This window comes from Zeus faber (genome assembly GCF_960531495.2).
Source record: "Zeus faber genome assembly, chromosome: 4".
Classification (NCBI taxonomy): Eukaryota; Metazoa; Chordata; class Actinopteri; order Zeiformes; family Zeidae; genus Zeus; species Zeus faber.
The window spans coordinates 34,528,520-34,538,519 of record NC_137191.1 but is presented as its reverse complement, the minus strand read 5'-3'; the positions used below and the strand labels follow the sequence as shown (position 1 = coordinate 34,538,519).

Here is a 10,000-nt window from a genome sequence, read left to right as displayed (position 1 = left end):
GGGTTCCACGGGAGGGGAGAGATGGAGGAGGAGGTGGAGGTTTCTCGGAGCAGAGCGGTGGAGCAACAGATGGGAAGGTAGAAGCGTCTCTTCAGGGGATGGTCAATATGGGTTACACTGAAGCAGCACAAAGCAGGAATATGATCTGGAAGAGATGGATGGAGGGATGGATGGATGGATGGATGGAAGGATGAATGGAGGGAGGGGTGGAGGGATAGATGGGTGGATGGAGGAATGGAGGGATGGAGGGATGGATGGATGGAGGGATGAGGGATAGATGGATGAATGATGGATGGACAGGTTGATGGATGATGGATGGATAAATAAAGAATTTGATGGACGGATGGATGCTAGATTAAGGGGTGAGAGACGGACAGACGGCAGGATGGATGGATGGATGGATAAATAGAGAATTTGGTGGATGGATGGATGCTAGGTCAAGGGGTAAGAGACGGGTGGGTGGATGGATGGAGGGATGATGGATGGAGGGATGGATGGATGGATGGATGGATAGATAAATAGATAATTTGATGGACAGGTGGATGTATAGTGGAGTTAATGGAAAAAGGACGGAGGATTGTCTCGTCCGTCTCTCTCTCTCTCTCTTTCCTCTAACTGAACCCTCTCTCCCCCTCTCCCTCTCTCCCCCCTCCCTCTCTCTATTTCTATTCATCTCCCTCCATCTCTCCCTCTACCTGTCTTGCTGTCCTCCTCCCTCCCTCTTTGTCAATCTCTTCTTCTCTCTCTCTCTCTCTCTCTCTCTCTCTCTCTCTCTCTCTCTCTGGCGTCCATCTTTGCGAGACGGTCGCCGGTCGCGAGGCGCTGCAGTCGCCCCTGGCAACGGCTGCAAAACACCCGCTCCGCATGGCCGGTAGAGGGGGCAGCAAGCGCGTTCGCCTGCTCCGTCGCCCCGACGGAGAAGCGGGGGAGCGGAGGGAGGGATGAGCGGGGGCGTAACGGGAGGACGGGGGAGAGAGATAAGGGTGGGGCGGGCGGCGGGAAGGAAGGAAGGAAGGAAGGAAGGAAGGAAGGAAGGCCGTGCTCAGTGCTCAGTCGGGGAGGAAACACGAGAGGGAGGAAAGGAGAAAGAGAGAGTGGGGGGAGGAGAGGTGGAAGTGAGGATAAGGGAGGAGCCACCAGGTGGGCGTCACCCGTTATGGCCACGCCCACCGAAACGAAACCTCCCAACACATCCTCCACGAAACTGAACCCAAAACCAGCTGTTTGCTTTGTTTTGTTTTGTTTTGTTTTGAAGCCGCAGAAGAACCTGAAGGCCAGGACGCACACCAGCACCACCCCCGGCACCACCCCCAGCACCACCTCCAGCATGGCCCACACGGTCCAGCTGCTCGTCACCTAATCAACACTGCTCCCGCGTCTCGCCCGCCCGTCGACACGGATGGAGAAAATATATATTTTAACAAACAGCAAAGCGTGGGATTTGGGGGGTTGCCAGGCAGTGCGCTCTCACCGACTGGGACGGTCCTGCCGTTTTATCCTCGTGGATTCTCTTACTTCCAGAGCGAAGCTGACACAGCGCCGGGAACAGTGGGAACGCCGAAATGCATTCATGGTCTGGAAATTTTAATTGATTCATTTTTTTTTTTACGTGCCTTCATCAGCCCCACAACGGGGAAATTTGCAATTTCTCTGCATTTACCATCCTCGTAACTGACGTAGCTTGGAGCAGTGGGCTGCCATGTAGAGGCGCCCGGGCAGCCGTTAGGGGGTTAAGCGTCTCACTCCAGGACACATCAGCAGGCCACCGGGAGGAGCCGGGGATCGAACCGGCAACCTTCCGCTCACAAAATATTAAGAAGCGATTGGGCTGCCGACGGGGAGTGAGCCGGGCTGCCTTTATACCGCACATCCCAGAATGAATTTGTTTCAGCCGAACACCAGGACGAGGAGGGACGGGGGGGAACAGCGTCGGGGAGGGAGAGTGAAAGGTGGAGGACCTTAAACCCCACAACCCCACTTCACCCCGCGACACCCGACGAGCCGACCCACGCGGTCTCAAACCCTCAAGGTTCCTGGAAAACCCCCGTTCCAACGCGATAGTGGTACAACCGCTAACCCCCTGACGGAGCGGCATAACGGAGAGGATGGAACGGGCGGAGGTGCGACGTCCCTGGAGGAACGGCTGTCGGAGGAGGAGAGAAGCTGAAACGCTGCGGTCGCCCCCCGGGGGGCGTAACGGGAGCGGGGCTGTGTTGCCAGATAGAGGAGGATGGGGGGGGGCGCGAGAGAGAGAGAGAGAGAGAGAGAGAGAGAGAGACAGGCAGACTGGGATTTGCACAGGCGGAGGAGTTGTTAACAGTGGTGATGGAGGCTGACACTGCTCGAGAACACCCTGTCACCCTGCACCCTGCAACACACACACACACACACACACACACACACACACACACACACACACAGACACAGAATGCCGACTCAGCTTTCATTCTGCCTGGAGCTTGCGTGTTCCCCTGCTTGTGTGCATGTCCTCCAGGTGCTCTGACATCCTCTCGTCATGTCTGGTTGACTGGGGGCGGGGCATCGGCTCGGCCCAACGCGAGACTCGAGTTCGGGCTCCCGCAGAGCGGCGCCGCCGCCGGGGGTCGGGAAGAAAAGAGAAAGAAATGACGAAATGGGGCGACGCCGCCTCGTGAAGCTCCGCCCCCACCCCGTGCGCCCCAACGCCCCCTCCGCCCTACCTCCCGGAGATATCAGCAATGACCCCGAGATGACCCCCCCCAGGAAAAAGGCGGGTCAAGAAAATGGACGGATCCATGTTCGGATAAAAAGGTTTATTTTCGGGCTCCGTACACAAAAGTTAGATCACTGAGCAAACTTGCTTATCGAGGGACCTGACCTACTTTACTTCTCTTCAGGTTCTGTCCCCACGGCGACATCGCGGGAGCGTTTCCGGGATAATTGGGATTCGTTTTCGGCCCCCCACCTCCCTTCTGGCAGCGTCTGCCCCCCGTGTCGACCGGCACCCAATGCTTTGGTGATGGAGGAGACGGAGCCGTTACTCCTGCCGTGGCCCTCTGCCGAGGAGCCCTCGGTGCCGGGCGTGGCTCCGGAGCCACGCCGGGCGCGTCCATGGTGACCGCCACGCACAGGAGGCGCCCTACCCGCCACCGCCGCACGCGCGGTGCGGGCGGTGCACCGAGCTTGGGCTCCTGCTCTCGGCCGCTTCCGTCGACGCTGTTATGAATAATGGAAACGGCGGTGGCGGCGGCGATGATGACGGTGATGACCGCACGACGAAGACCCCGGCCGGCGCCTGGGAGACCGTCTCCGTCGTGTACCGTTTCTGCCCAGTCTTTCCCCGTTCGCCGCATCGCCATGGCAACCGGCTATTCCTTTCTTCTCCCTTCCCTCGCAGAGTTTACACGGTTGCCGACCTGCTCTCATTCATGACCGTTGCCGGGGCAACGCAGCCCCGGACTCATTGATGGAATCTCGGCATTGCCGCGGCAACGGGGATGGCGAGCAGGGAGCGAGGGAGGGAGAGAGAGAGAGAGAGAGAAAGGGAGAGGAAGAGAGACAGAGAGAGAGGGAGGGAGAAATAGAGAGAGGGAGCGAGGGTCTCCTAACGATTGCTTTTCAACCCCCCTCCACTCCCACTCCCCCCATCTCCTCTCCTCCTTTTTTCCTTTCCTTTCGTTCTATCTATTCCCCTTTCTACCAGTGGATCCTGTTGAAGGAGCACGCACACACACACACACACACACACACACACACACACACACACACACACACACACATAAACAAACAAACACACATAAACACACACATACACACACATACACCCATAAACACACTCACACACGCACAGTGACAGTGAGTAATGCGGAGGGGAGCCCAGGTAGTATAGATGACCCACTTTCCGCCGCTGCAGGTTGGGCGCGCTCGGCGGCAAAACACACACAGGAAAACACACACACACGCCCGCGCTCTCACCGGAAACGCACGAGATGGGACAGAAACAAAAACAGGCGGCGCTTGGCGGCTGTTTCGTGACCGTCCGCCGAGCGCCTTGGCTCCGGTCCCCCCCGTCCCCCCCGTCCCCACCGCAGGACGGGGGGGGGGGGTACGCTCTGCTCCGCGCGCCGCCCCCCCACCCTCACCGAGGGGACAGGACACGGGGAGGGCCTGTCGACTTCACCGTTCCCAAGGCGGCGCGTCGGCGAAAAACCCTTTCATCCTTATGAGAAGCCATGTTGGAATCAAAACCCTATACTACATACTACATACTGAATACTACATACTGCATACTACATACTGCATACTACATACTGCAAAAAGGGACGGCGGCAGGGCTGGTCGCCGTTGGTTAAGATGTCAATCCGGGCGACGGACGTAAAGAAAATAAGAATGAAAGACCAAAAAAAAACAAAAAAAACCCCTGAAACGCTCCCGTCGCCGCGAGCGACGAACGACAACAACGGATGGACGGAAGCGGGGGGAGGGGGTGAGCTGGGACGCGGTTAAAAAAAAAACGGGCACGGGATCGGACGGACGCTCCGTGACCAGCGCGGCGGGTTCGAAATTTTTTAGAGATTTCCCGCCCGGTCACGGGACGTGCATGACGGCACGATTGCGTGTGCGTGTGCGTGCGCGTGCGTGCGTGTCGCGTGTGCGTGTCCACCCGACGTGGACGCCCCCCTGCCGAGTGCTGCGTGTCGCAAAACAAAATCCCTAAAAATCAAATGCAGTGAATTTTATCAGCCTGTCGCATGTAAAAGATACGTGATTCATGTCTGCGTCCGGTGTGTGTGTGTGTGTGTTCGTGTGGAAACAGTGTGGGCGTGCCATGTGTCACCACAGTGTGAGCTCCTGTCCACTGTGTGTCCCCCACTGAGGCCCCTCCCTCTCCCTCACACACACACACACACACACACACACGCACACAAAAACACACACACACACAAACACGCACGCGCGCGCACACACAGACACACGCGCACACAAAATGGATGCATTTTGTTGTGTTACACTTTTTGTGAACATCGTGAACAGAACAACCACCGTCCCCCGGGAAAATCCCCCTCCTGGTGATTCCCGAAACGAGAGCGGAGAGAAGACGCCCGACGCCCGGGGGCGTGCGCCTCCCGAAAGGCGCGACCCACCAGGGCTCCCGGCGGAGAGCCGACGGAGCCGCGCGAGGAACCGCCTCCGTCGGATCGGCGACGGGGGCCCGTCGTTGGGCGCCGGGGAAGTCCAAGCCGGGGGGTGGTTCGGCGATCGTCGTGCCAACGAGGCGAGGGATCAAAATGACGTCCGGGCATTTCTCCGTCAAAGATGTGGACAAAGAGAAATGGGAGACGGCCCCCCTGCTCCTCGAACACACCCGGTCCCCCGCAGGCCGCGGGGCCCCCGGTCCCCCACGGTCCCCCACGGTCCCCCACGGCCATGGATGTGACGTGATTGCGGACGCGGGAACGTCGGCGACGTGCGACGTGTTGCGTACAGCGAGCGTCACCTTTATATGACTGTGACGCTCCGTGGGATGTGTTGTGTCGCAGCAGAGAGATTTAGAACGTAGAGATCATTCTGTAGATCAGAGTATGCAGTATTCAGTATGTAGTATGCAATATGAAGTATGCAGTATGTAGTATGCAGTATGCAGTATGTCGTATGCAGTATGTAGTATGCAGTATGCAGTATGCAGTATGTAGTATGCAGTATGTAGTATGCAGTATGCAGTAGGCAGTATGCAGTATGCAGTATGTAGTATGCAGTATGTCGTATGCAGCATGTAGTATGTAGTATGCAGTATGTAGTATGCAGTATGTCGTATGCAGTATGTAGTATGCAGTAGGCAGTATGCAGTATGCAGTATGTAGTATGCAGTATATAGTATGCAGTATGCAGTATGTAGTATGCAGTATGTAGTATGTAGTATGCAGTAGGCAGTATGCAGTATGCAGTATGTAGTATGCAGTATGTAGTATGCAGTATATAGTATGCAGTATGCAGTATGTAGTATGTAGTATGCAGTATGCACTATGTGGTATGCAGTATTCAGTATGTAATATGCAATATGAAGTATGCAGTATGTAGTATGCAGTATGCAGTATGTCGTATGCAGCATGTAGTATGCAGTATGCAGTATGTAGTATGCAGTATGTAGTATGTAGTATGCAGTAGGCAGTATGCAGTATGTAGTATGCAGTATGTAGTATGCAGTATGTAGTGTTCAGTATGTCGTATGCAGCATGTAGTATGCAGTATGCAGTATGTAGTATGCAGTATGTAGTATGTAGTATGCAGTAGGCAGTATGCAGTATGTAGCATGCAGTATGTAGTATGTAGTATGCAGTAGGCAGTATGCAGTATGTAGTATGTAGTATGCAGTATGTAGTATGTAGTATGCAGTAGGCAGTATGCAGTATGTAGTATGTAGTATGCAGTATGTAGTATGTAGTATGCAGTAGGCAGTATGCAGTATGTAGTATGTAGTATGCAGTATGTAGTATGTAGTATGCAGTAGGCAGTATGTAGTATGTAGTATGTAGTATGCAGTATGTAGTATGTAGTATGCAGTAGGCAGTATGCAGTATGTAGTATGCAGTATGTAGTATGCAGTATGCAGTATGTAGTATGTAGTATGCAGTATGTAGTATGTAGTATGCAGTATGCAGTATGTAGTATGTAGTATGCAGTATGTAGTATGTAGTATGTAGAGTGTAGTATGCAGTAGGCAGTATGCAGTATGTAGTATGCAGTATGTAGTATGCAGTATGTAGTATGCAGTATGTAGTGTGCAGTATGTCGTATGCAGCATGTAGTATGCAGTATGCAGTATGTAGTATGCAGTATGTAGTATGTAGTATGCAGTAGGCAGTATGCAGTATGTAGTATGCAGTATGTAGTATGTAGTATGCAGTAGGCAGTATGCAGTATGTAGTATGTAGTATGCAGTATGTAGTATGTAGTATGCAGTAGGCAGTAGTATGTAGTATGTAGTATGCAGTATGTAGTATGTAGTATGTAGTATGCAGTAGGCAGTATGCAGTATGTAGTATGCAGTATGTAGTATGCAGTATGTAGTATGTAGTATGTAGTATGTAGTATGCAGTATGTAGTATGCAGTATGCAGTATGTAGTATGTAGTATGCAGTATGTAGTATGTAGTATGCAGTATGTAGTATGTAGTATGTAGTATGCAGTATGTAGTATGTAGTATGTAGTATGTAGTATGCAGTAGGCAGTATGCAGTATGTAGTATGCAGTATGTAGTATGCAGTATGTAGTATGTAGTATGTAGTATGCAGTATGCAGTATGTAGTATGCAGTATGCAGTATAGGGTTTTGATTCCAACATGGCTGCTCTTAAGGATGAGCTTTTCCACCAAACTCCTTGAAGGTAAAACCAAACAGGAGAAGATGGAGTAGTAGTCTAGTAAACCACCACCCAAACACTACACAGCCCCACCTCTCCACCCCCTCACCCCCTCCACCCTCCCTCTCTCTCTCTCTCTCTCTCTCTCTCTCTCTCTCGACAAGGGACAACCTTTACGACCAATATGCCCCCCCCACCCAGTCAACTCCCCTCACTGGAGGAGTGACGGGGGAGGTGAAGGGAGGACGGGGGAGGTGGAGGGAGGACGGGGGAGGTGGAGGGAGGACGGGGGAGGTGAAAGGAGGACGGGGGAGGTGAAGGGAGGAGGGGGGGAGGAGAAGGGATGACAGGGGAGGTGAAGGGAGGCCGGTGAGACGGATTGCTCCACTCCTCCCCTGTGCTCCCTCTGTTCCTCCAATCCCGCTCCTCCCTCCTCCTCCCCTCCATCTCTCCCTCCATCTCTTCCTCCAACCTTCTCCTTCTTGCTGACCTCAGCAGAGTGCAGGACCTGTCTCCCGCTGCCGTCACCTGTCGCCTTCCCGTCCCGTCATCCTCATATGGGAGACGTTGCTCTCTCCCGCTCCGTCATCATCCCCCTTTCATTCCCTCGCCCTCCCGCCTCCTCCGTCTTGCGCTTCCTGTAAAACCGGCAGGAGGAGAGGAGGTGGAGCGGGGCCGAAAGGGAAAGCCCGATCGATGCACCGTCCATCCATCCAGCCAACCATCCATCCATCCATCCATCCATCCATCCACCCATTCATCCATCCAACCATCCATCCATCCAACCACCCACCCATCCACCCACCCGACCATCCATCCATCCATCCATCCAACCACCCACCCATCCACCCACCCAACCATCCATCCATCCACCCACCCAACCATCCATCCATCCATCCATCCACCCACCCATCCACCCATCCACCCATCCATCCACCCATCCATCCATCCATCCACCCATCCACCCACCCATCCACCCATCCATCCATCCATCCAGATCTATGTCTTTCTATTGACCTCCTACAGCTTAACAACCCGTCTCACCACCTTCCACTTGTCTCACCCCCCCCTCCCATGTCACCCTGGACTCTGATTCACCCTCCTGCACTTTTTCCATCTCTCTCTCTCTCCCTCCTCCTCTCTCTCCCTCTCTCCGTGGACAGCCTATTGGTCCACCTGTCGCCCAGTCGTCTCCCAGCGTGCCTCTCGGTCCCTGCAAGGGCACAGTGTCTGGACGGTGTATGTGTGTGTCTGTGTGTGTGTGTGCGTGTCTGTGTGTGTGTGTGTGTGTGTGCGGGGTAATGAAGGTAATGGAGGCGGCGTCACCAGGTTCGTCATGGGACGCGGAGCGCCCCGTTTGGTGGGTGCTCCGGTGATGGAGCAGGACAGAGATGAGGTAAAGACACTCCTTAAAAAGCTGCGCGGCTTGATCGCCTCCCTCAGATACTATTAAAATATATATGGTTTGTTTTAATAAGATGGCACGCGTCCATTAATGAATACATGAAACAGGGGATTACTGACAGAGAATTAGAACTAACAATATAAATGACTTCACTTCCTGCCCCGCCCAAGTTCACCCAGGCAGGTCAATCGGTTCGACGGCCAATGAATCAAAAGTTTCACGGGAAATGAGAACAAATAAACCAGCAGAGTTGGATGACTGACACCGCACGGGGAGCGAGAAGGACAAAACACTTTGGATGATCCAGGTTCACGCTCCCCGTTGGGCTTCACATGGGGGTGATGTCCGCTCCGCCCGAGCTCTCCCCAGCTCCTCTCATAAGGGTAAGAAGGGCGTGTCTGAAATGCCAGGGCGGGAAGCTGCCGGACAAGACCCAGACGCGGGTCGGTAATGGTGCGGTGGTATTTATTACGGCTCCTGGGAGGATCCTGCTGGAATCCAGGGGCTCAAGTGCTGACTGGGCACATCATGGCTTCCCATCAGACACAGACTGGAAGTGGAACTTTCAAAGCCACCATAAAAACACTATATATATGTATATATATATATATATATATATATATATATATATATATATATATATATATATATGCAGTATATTACTATATATATATGTATATGTACAGTATATAAGCATATATATATATGTGCATATACATATATATATTACTATATATATATGTATATACATATATAAATATATGTATATATAATTATTTTGTGTCTGTTCACCATCTTAAGTTGTGGTTGGGTTGTATTCAAAACATTAACACTATAATTGTTTGAAATTTTAACAGTTAAAGTAAAGTCTTCAGAAATTTAACAATTTAAGGCGTAGCCAACTTCAGAAGTTCAGAAAAAAAAACAGCAAAAGAAACTGGATTTAACGGTTTTAATCACGGTTTTTCCCTCCGTGAAAAAGGGTAATAATAAAAAAATAAATAAAAATTCAAAAAATAAGAATTTTAACCCCATGTTTGAGGACTGAAAGGTTTCCGAGAAAAATCTGTTTACCTGCCCTCACTAACTTCTCTTCGGCAGAATGGGTGATAATTTTACTTATTACTCTGGAAATAAATAAAAAGGTGGAGGCCGTCCTAACACCGCATTGAGTGCTGATAAATGAAATAATGAACAATACAATTGAAATGACTCTGCTGTAAAGGATCAGATCAGCGGGTGACGTCATCACATGG

At 52.2% G+C, this 10,000-nt stretch overlaps 1 protein-coding gene across 1 annotated transcript in view; it reads right to left on the bottom strand.

Moving 5' to 3' along the window:
• Positions 1-10,000, bottom strand: part of cacna1ab (calcium channel, voltage-dependent, P/Q type, alpha 1A subunit, b) — a gene marked incomplete at both ends in the record, with an annotated part of 106,285 nt that overhangs the window by 72,609 nt on the left and 23,676 nt on the right.